At 41.7% G+C, this 9,848-nt stretch overlaps 1 protein-coding gene and 1 pseudogene across 1 annotated transcript in view; one reads left to right on the top strand and one right to left on the bottom strand.

The window, feature by feature from the left end:
* Nucleotides 1-569, bottom strand: part of LOC146364386 (18S ribosomal RNA) — a pseudogene marked incomplete at both ends in the record, with an annotated part of 957 nt that extends 388 nt beyond the window's left edge.
* Nucleotides 1-7,725, top strand: part of igsf21b (immunoglobin superfamily, member 21b) — a 56,730-nt gene extending 49,005 nt beyond the window's left edge. The window contains exon 11 of the transcript XR_014798857.1: nucleotides 3,599-7,725. The gene's annotated coding sequence lies outside the window, so the exon portion shown is untranslated. The remainder of the gene's footprint in view (nucleotides 1-3,598) is intronic.
* Nucleotides 7,726-9,848: the final 2,123 nt, after the last annotated feature.

The following is a 9,848-nucleotide window of genomic DNA, read 5'->3' as shown; positions in this document are numbered from 1 at the left end:
TCAATCTCGTGTGGCTGAACGCCACTTGTCCCTCTAAGAAGTTGGACTCAGACCGCACGGGGTCGAGTAACTAGTTAGCATGTCGGAGTCTCGTTCGTTATCGGAATTAACCAGACAACTTGCTCCACCAACTAAGAACGGCCATGCACCACCACCCACAGAATCGAGAAAGAGCTATCAATCTGTCAATCCTTTCCGTGTCCGGGCCGGGTGAGGTTTCCCGTGTTGAGTCAAATTAAGCTGCAGGCTCCACTCCTGGTGGTGCCCTTCCGTCAATTCCTTTAAGTTTCAGCTTTGCAACCATACTCCCCCCGGAACCCAAAGACTTTGGTTTCCCGGACGCTGCCCAGCGGGTCATGGGAATAACGCCGCCGGATCGCTAGTTGGCATCGTTTATGGTCGGAACTACGACGGTATCTGATCGTCTTCGAACCTCCGATTTTCGTTCTTGATTAATACCTAAATATTGAAAAGAAGAATTATGGAAGGAGCAGTTAATTGGAAGAACTGTAGATTTTGACCAGTTAATTGAATAATCTGAAACTCTTGAAAACCAGTTTATTAGAGTAATTACCTCCGAAAGGTCTGTTTGTGAGTTTTGGAGAAAAAGCAACACATCATCCGCATAGCGACTGATTTTATGTTCTACGTTCTTACATTTTATGCCCTTAATTGTTGTAGCCTGTCTAAATGCTGCTGCTAGTGGTTCGATAAAAATTGCAAAAAGTGAGGGGGAGAGTGGGCATCCCTGTCTGGTGCCCCTCAGGAGACAGAAGCTGGAGGATGTCTGGTCATTTGTTCTGACACAAGCTGTTGGGGAATTATATAATATTCTTAGCCAGTTTATGAAAGAGTTTCCAAAACCAAATTTGTGTAAAGTTGCAAATAAAAATTTCCAGTTAACGCTGTCAAACGCTTTTTCTGCATCTAGAGATAATATTGTGGTTTCAGTGTTTTTACTGTATGAGTAGTCTATTAAATTAAGTAATCTACGTGCGTTTGTTGATGAGTGCCTACCTTTTATGAAACCAGTTTGGTCAGGATGAATTAAAAAGGGGGTTATCTTCTCTAATCTTTTTGAGAGGGCTTTGCAGATTATTTTGAGGTCTGCATTTATAAGGGATATTGGACGATAGCTTGAGGGAAATAAAGGGTCTTTGCCTGGTTTTAGCAGGAGACTAATGCTGGCAGAATTCATATTTGGTGGTAGTCTGCCATTTTCCTTGATTTCCTGCAACATTCCGTGGAATACTGGTGCCAAAATTGTCCAGAATTCTTTGTAGAATTCTGCAGGGTAGCCGTCTGGACCTGGAGCCTTATTATTGGGCATACTTATTAGGGCTTCCTGGAGTTCACCTGGCGTCAGTGGCGAATCCAGTGCCATTGCTTGACTGTCTAGTAATTTTGGAAGAGTTACGTTGTCAAGAAACTGATTAATTTCATTTTTAGACGGGTTTATTTGTGGTGAATATAGAGTTTCATAGAAATCCCTAAAAATGTTGTTTATTCTTCCAGGGTCATATATTGTGTTTCCAGATAAATCTTTAACAGCACATATAGTTGTTTTTTCTTTATTTATTTTTAACTGGTTAGCTAGAAATCGACCTGATTTGTTACTGTGTTCAAAATTCTGCAAGTGAAGTCTTTGTACTAGGAATTGTGTTTTTTTATTAATAATTTCATTTAATTCTAGTTTTGTTTTGCATATTTTGTTCATTATTTCTTTATCTTGGTCGCACACGTAGGCTTCTTCTAAGGATTTGATGTTTTTTTTCTGGTTCCTGAATGTTTTTGTTTTCTTCTTTCTTTTTGTGTGATGAGAAAGAAATTATTTTACCTCTCATCACATCTTTCCCTGCTTCCCATAGAACAGAAGCTGATGTTCCAGGAGTGTCATTAAAGTCTAAATATGCAGTCCACTCTTTTTAAAAATATTTAATAAAGTCTTCATCTTTGAGCAGCGATGTATTGAATCTCCAGTTTTTACTTGGTGTAGTGTTCTTCTTATGTATTAGTGTTAAAGATACAGGAGCATGATCACTGACAGCTATAGGGTGAATCTCAGTGTCTGAAATATCACTCAGCAGTGAGCTGCTGACTAGAAAATAATCCAGACGAGAGTAGGAGTGATGGACATGTGAGAAGAAAGAATATTCCTTACTGTTGGGGTGAAGGGAGCACCATGCATCGCAAAGGCCATAGTCACTCATATACTGTTTGATTATATTTGTGGACTGCCAATTGCGCTGAGTTCCTGTTGTGTTGACCCTATCCATTTCTTCATTTAATCCAAGGTTGAGGTCACCTCCAAGAATAAGTGTGCAATCAAGGTGTTCAGAGAGTGCACTAAAAAATCCGTGGAAGAATGAGGGTTCATCAACATTTGGACCATATATACTTACAATACATAGCTTTTTGTTAAATACTGATAATTTAATAATGAGGAATCTACCCTCTGGATCTATAACTGTATCGAGTACTGTAAAATTAACATTTTTATGTATTAAAATTGCTATTCCCGTTTGTCTAGAATTATAACAGGCTGCAAACACATTAGGAAACTCAGTTGTTTTAAGTTTGTTTAAACCTGTGACAGGCCTGTGAGTCTCTTGTAATAAAACAACATCTGCCTGTAGTTTTTTAAGCTGGTTAAATATCTTTAACCTTTTTTTCTCTGGTGCCAGCTCCATTTACATTCCATGTGACAAACCTTAGTGTGCCCATAATTGTGTGTGTATGTCTAATGATGTACGCTGGGTGTTTCGTTTAGACGGGGGAAGAGAATGTGGAAACATCACTTGTTTGTAAATAGAAAGAGAAAAAAAATGGGTGGTGAGAGGCTCCATAAGTCTGATTATGTGTGTGTATATTCACAAATAATGAACAAGCGTGGCTTGCGTGTGTGTCCTATAAGTCTGTGTGTGCTGTGAGGCTGTTGTAAATGTGCTGCCGTTGAGTGCATGTGCTTGCGTGTAAATATGCAGAAATAGAGGGTATTGTTTGTAGGTGAGTGGGGAAGTAGGTGATCACAGCAGTGAAAGAAAAGAGAAAGAAACCCCCCCCCCCCCCCCCCCCCCCCTTCACATCGAAGTCTTTAAGCTTCATGGAAACTTTTGGCAAGTGTAACTCCTTCTGGGTCATTGTAAATGTGTTGCTTACAAAACCTTTCAATGTTATCTGTGACACCAATTTGTCTGTCAAAACTGCTTTTACTGATTGTGTGAAGCAGTCACTCTCATGACTCATTGAGTGATGCCATTGACTGCACAGTCCCTGCCATGCAATCTGTATATGTCACATTTTGAGAGTGACTTGGAAACCTAACTGAGCAAGTACTAAAAAATACCTGTTACCAGTTACTACCGTCTAATGGAAACTCTAAAGACCGAGCTGAGTCAAGTTAAGCCAAGCTAGGTTGGTGGTAGTGGAAAAAGGTAATTAGAGCTCACAAGGTCTGATTGAAATCGAGGCCATTCAATTTCAGTGTAAAGAATTTAAACTACATATGTCAAGGTCTCATAATGGTTTCACCTGAAACCTCTGCTGATAATTACCCACGCCTTTTTTCACACCTTGTCTCATGTGATATGTTTCATAGTTGGTCAATGACCCTGGATAAAAAGAAACAGGCACTCGCGGTCGTGCTGGGGCTTGAGGGAAGAGCCAGAGAAACGGCCATGGAGATACCCGTGGAAGATTTGGACAAAGATGACGGTATGGAAATACTACTTGCAAAACTTGACGCGGTGTTTCAGAGAGAAGAGAAAGACCGCTCTTATGAAGCCTACTCGTGTTTTGACTCCATTGCAAAGAACCACAGCGTGTCCATGGCAGACTACATTATAGACTTTGAACAGCGTTATAACTGGATGAAAAAGTACAACATGACGCTGCCTGACGCTGTGCTAGCATTTAAGCTTCTAGATACAGCTTGTCTTGATGAGAAAAGTCGACAGCTTGCACTGACAGCGTGCACGGACTTAACGTTTGCGTCTATGAAGTCTGCACTGAAACGGATTTTCGGAGGGAAAGTAACCGGAGTTTTCAGCGGAATTCAACTGAACCAAGATGCAGTTTTCCTTACGGAACAAAAAGGTCCCAAATACAAACGAAACAACGGTACTTCGTCGCGGAGTGGACAGCGACAACCACTACAAGGTACCAACCCACTTGACAAGTTTGGCAAGCGAACAAGATGTGCTATTTGTCAGAGCACTTACCACTGGGCGAAAGACTGTCCTCATCGTAATGGTGACCAAGTAAAGCTAACTGAAGATGGGAAAGTGGAGGAGTGTAACATTACTTTGTACACTAAAGCCTCAATGACAGACTCTGAAATCTTCCTGACTGAGGCACTGGGGTCAGCCATTATTGATACTGCATGTACACGTACAGTTTGTGGTCAGAAGTGGCTAGATAGTTATGTAACTATCTAGCCACTTCTGACCACAAACTGACCTCAGCCAAGGCCAAGTAAACAAGTTGTTGCAATCAGAAACCCCCAGCTCCAGACCATTTCGCTTTGGGGATGGTATTGTAGTGTATTCCAGCAGAAAAGTGAAACTTCCAGCCAAAATTGGACAAACAAAATGTGACATTGAAAGTGAAGTAGTTCCTGTTGACATTCCACTACTACTGAGCAAAACGTCTCTCAAGAAAGCAGGGACTGTTCTAGACATGGAGAATGACAGTGTTGTCATGTTCAAGCAGCCTGTTCCCCTAGAGCTCACTAGTTCGGGACACTATTGTGTGGACATTAGAGATGAAAAGACAAAGAAAGCTGCAGAGATCGTCAACTCCTTCATTCACACCTGGATAAGCATTCACGGTGCCCCCAGACGGCTCTACACAGACAACGGCGGAGAGTTCAACAACACAGAGATTCGGGACATGGCTGAAAACTTCAACATTGAGGTAAAAACAACGGCGGGGTATAGTCCCTGGAGCAACGGACTATTGGAGAGACATAACATGACACTTACAGAAATCCTCCTGAAGGTAAAAAAGGAACGAGGATGTGACTGGCACACTGCGCTAGACTGGGCCCTTATGGCCAAAAACAGTATGCTTAATGTACATGGTTATAGTCCACATCAACTTGTGTTTGGCCAAAACCCCAACCTTCCTTCTGTGTTGATGGATAGGCCACCTGCCTTAGAGGGCACAACTGTAAGTGCAAGAGTAGCTGAACATATATCAGCATTACATGCTTCCAGGAAAGCATTTACTGAGGCAGAGTGTTCAGAAAGGATCAGAAGAGCACTACGCAAAAAACTTAGGCCTACAGATGACAAATATGAGGCAGGAGATAAAGTATACTACAAACGAGTCGACTGTACAGAGTGGAAGGGTCCAGGTGTAGTTATTGGGCAGGGTGGAACTGTTGTATTTGTAAGACATGGGGGGACACCAGTCAAGGTTGAGTAAAGTGGATTCACAGACTGGAGATAAACAAATACCACACAGTACTACTGATGATGACAACAAAGACGCAGTTGAAAATGATGACACTGACACACCCGATGGTGAACAGAGTATTAGTGAGGAAGAAGACATCACTATTGACAGAGAAACTAACACTACAGAAAACATGTCTGTTACACACACTACAGAAAACATGTCTGTCACACACACTACAGAAAACATGTCTGTCACACAAACTGCAAATGAGCCCTCTACACCCACTGATCATGTCTCTGCAAATGTAAAGTTAAGATCAGGACAGCTGATCACTTTTACCAACAGAGACAACGGTGTTCAACACACAGCCAGAGTGCTAGGCAGAGCGGGAAAAGCAAATGGGCAATACAAAAACTGGTACAATGTGCAATATCTTGAGCATGATGGTAGTGAAGGTGAAAAGAAAGCTGTAGACATGTCACTTGTTGATGGTCTTTGCACTGAAGCTGAAAACAAAGATGCAGATGTACTCATAACAAAAGATATTTCCTTTGACTCTGCTAAGCAGCAGGAGATTAAGAGCTGGCAAAGTAATGGTGTGTTGGATGAAGTGAAAGACCTGGGTCAAAAATGTGTGTCTACTAAATGGGTCTGTACACTCAAAGAAACTACTAATGGTGTTGTCCCAAAGGCTCGACTTGTGGCACGGGGGTTTGAAGAGGTAAATACTAAAGAACTACAGAAAGACTCTCCAACATGTGCGTCTGAGTCCCTCAGACTGGTGCTAGCTGTGATATGTCAAAACAAGTGGAGAGTAAATTCAATGGACATTAAATCTGCCTTCTTGCAGGGAATGGAACTGTCAAGAGACATTTATCTTCGTCCCCCACCTGAAGCTGGCAAGGACAATGTTCTATGGAAACTGAAAAAGTGTGTTTATGGACTTGCAGATGCTTCACTTTATTGGTACAATAAGGTCAAAGACATTATGCTCAAAACTGGTGGTAAAATATCACAGGTTGATCCTGCAGTGTTCTATTGGCAGAATGAACAATCTGAGGTTACAGGAGTGCTTGCATGTCACGTTGATGATTTCCTTTGGGCTGGTTCAAGTCACTTTGCAACTCATATCATTCCTGTACTGAAATCTACCTTCCTTGTGGGCCGTGAAGAACATGACAGCTTTTCTTATGTTGGTATGGACATTTGTACAGTTAATGATGTAATAGAGGTGCATCAACAACTTTACATTGACAACCTACAACCGGTTCAGTTACAAGCAGCACGGGCTGTACAGAGGGAGGCTTCCTTAAGTGAAACAGAACGTGAGCAACTCAGGTCAAAAATAGGACAGATTTTGTGGGTTGCCAAACAAATGAGGCCTGATGTTATGTTTGACACATGTAGCCTTGGATCTAATATCAAAGATGCAACTGTACAGTCTATTCATGAAGTGAACAAAGTTATCCGTAAACTTAAGGCAGAGAAAGTGACTCTTGAGTTTCAGCATTTCGGTAACAGTGAGGATCTGGCATTGGTTGTTTTCAGTGATGCTTCATTTGGCAACCTTCCTGATGGCGGTACTCAAGGAGGGGCATTAATCGTCCTTATGGGTAAAGGAGGAAAGTTTTGTCCTCTCTTCTGGCAGTCTAAAAAAATCAGGCGCGTGGTCAGAAGTACACTGGCAGGAGAAACTCTTGCCATGTCAGATGGAATAGACAGTGCTGTCTTCCTGGCAACACTTTTTTCTGAGCTTACAACTGGTAACACTGGTCTGAACGCTCTTCCTTTGATCTGTGTGACTGACAATCATTCCTTGTTTGATGCACTCAAGTCTACTAAGCAGGTTACAGAGAAGAGACTGAGGCTAGAAATGAGCAGCATTAAAGAGCTCATACAAGCCAAGAAAATCAGACACATTTGTTGGTCAGATTCAAAATCCCAACTTGCTGATTGTCTGACAAAAAAGGGAGTTTCACCTTTAACCCTTCTAAAGGCGCTAGATGAAGGACTCTGGATACTGTAATCCTTTGTTTACAAAGTTGTCTTTGCATTAAAATGCACCATTGTTTATTGTGTGCAATGATAGTATGCTTTAAGTAAAGCAAAGCACTTTTGAAATGTTTTTTTGTTTATATAAATATATACATATATGTATACAAATGTTTACAGGGGTGTGTTTATACTTTTATTTTATTTTTTTTAAGAAAGAGGGAGATTGTTAACTTGTTATTTTCTGTTTTATCGCGAGAGTACTGTTGCCCGCGAAGTTTTGTTGTTGTTGGTATGAAAAATGGTGGAACGAATAAAGCGCTGTGAATGAGAGTACGACGTCGTGTCTTTTGAGCTAACAGCCATTGACTGCACAGTCCCTGCCATGCAATCTGTATATGTCACATTTTGAGAGTGACTTGGAAACCTAACTGAGCAAGTACCAAAAAATACCTGGTACCAGTTACTACCGCCTAATGGAAACTCTAAAGACTGAGCTGAGTCAAGTTAAGCCAAGCTAGGTTGGTGGTAGTGGAAAAAGGTAATTAGAGCTCACAAGGTCTGATTGAAATCGAGGCCATTCAATTTCAGTGTAAAGAATTTAAACTACATATGTCAAGGTCTCATAATGGTTTCACCCGAAACCTCTACTGATAATCACACACGCCTTTTTTCACACCTTGGCTCATACTATATGTTTCACAGTTGGTGAACGACCCCGGTAAAGACAACCCCATCTGGGGTTTAAATACCTGGGACTCCCCAACATTTAGTTTTAGATCTAACGAAGGTTCTCAGATGAGTGGTGAAAGGTCTTCAAGAAACTTAGAGAATTCCAGCTGCTTTCTTTCAAAGCTCCTCAGACTACCATGACCTGGATGACTGGGAACCCTTTTCTTTTCTCATTCATTGTGTGCAGTCCCTCTGGAGTCATCCCTGTTGGAGCTTGTCAGTAGCAAAGGCCTGAAAGTACAAAAATGGCTACTGAAGAGGGCTTAAAAACAGTCCTGCTTGAATTTGAAGGCAGATTTAAGTCTGTAATTTCAGTGTTCCAGTTGTGAGAACAGTTTTCCCGTGGCTCGTTGGTCTAGGCGTATGAGTCTTGCTTGGGGTGCGAGAGGTCCCGGGTTCAAATCCCAGACGAGTCCATTGTACATCACAAGCTTTTGAGCTTCATGGAAACCTTTGGCAAGTTTAATTTCTTCTGGGTCATTGTAAATGTGTTGTTTGCCAAACCTTTCAAAGTTATCTGTGACACTAATTTGTCTTTCAAAACTGCTCTTACTGATTTTGTGAAGCAGTCACTCTCATGACTCATTGAGTGATGCCATTGACTGCACAGTTCCTGCCATGCAATCTGTATATGTCACATTTTGAGAGTGACTTGGAAACCTAACTGAGCAAGTACTAAAAAATACCTGTTACCAGTTACTACCGCCTAATGGAAACTCTAAAGACCGAGCTGAGTCAAGTTAAGCCAAGCTAGGTTGGTGGTAGTGGAAAAAGGTAATTAGAGCTCACAAGGTCTGATTGAAATCGAGGCCATTCAATTTCAGTGTAAAGAAGTTAAACTACATATGTCAAGGTCTCATAATGGTTTCACCCGAAACCTCTGCTGATAATTACCCACGCCTTTTTTCACACCTTGGCTCATATGATATGTTTCATAGTTGGTCAATGACCCTGGTAAAGACAACCCCATCTGGGGTTTAAATACCTGGGACTCTCCAACATTTAGTTTTAGATCTAACGAAGGTTCTCAGATAAGGGGTGAAAGGGCTTCAAGAAACTTAGAGAATTCCAGCTGCTTTCTTTCAAAGCTCCTCAGACTACCATGACCTGGATGACTGGGAACCCTTTTCTTTTCTCATTCATTGTGTGCAGTCCCTCTGGAGTCATCCCTGTTGGAGCTTGTCAGTAACAAAGGCCTGAAAGTACAAAAATGGCTACTGAAAAGGCCTTAAAAACAGTCCCGCTTGAATTTGAAGGCCGATTTAAGCCTGTACTTTCAGAGCTCCAGCAATGAGTGCTCTCTTCCTTTGGCTCGTTGGTCTAGGCGTATGATTCTCGCTTAGGGTGCGGGAGGTCCTGGGTTAAAATCCCAGACGAGCCCCCTTCACATCGAAAGCTTTAAGCTTCATGGAAACTTTTGGCAAGTGTAACTCCTTCTGGGTCATTGTAAATGTGTTGCTTACAAAACCTTTCAAAGTTATCTGTGACACCAATTTGTCTTTCAAAACTGCTGTTACTGATTTTGTGAAGCAGTCACTCTCATGACTCATTGAGTGATGCCATTGACTGCACAGGCCCTGCCATGCAATCTGTTTATGTCACATTTTGAGAGTGACTTGGAAACCTAACTGAGCAAGTACCAAAAAATAGCTGTTACCAGTTACTACCGCCTAATGGAAACTCTAAAGACCGAGCTGAGTCAAGTTAAGACAAGCTAGGTTGGT

This window comes from Perissodus microlepis, chromosome 20 (assembly GCF_051167445.1).
Source record: "Perissodus microlepis isolate ML-2025 ecotype Zambia chromosome 20, ASM5116744v1, whole genome shotgun sequence".
Taxonomy (NCBI): Eukaryota; Metazoa; Chordata; class Actinopteri; order Cichliformes; family Cichlidae; genus Perissodus; species Perissodus microlepis.
This window is presented reverse-complemented; position numbering and strand designations above follow the sequence as displayed.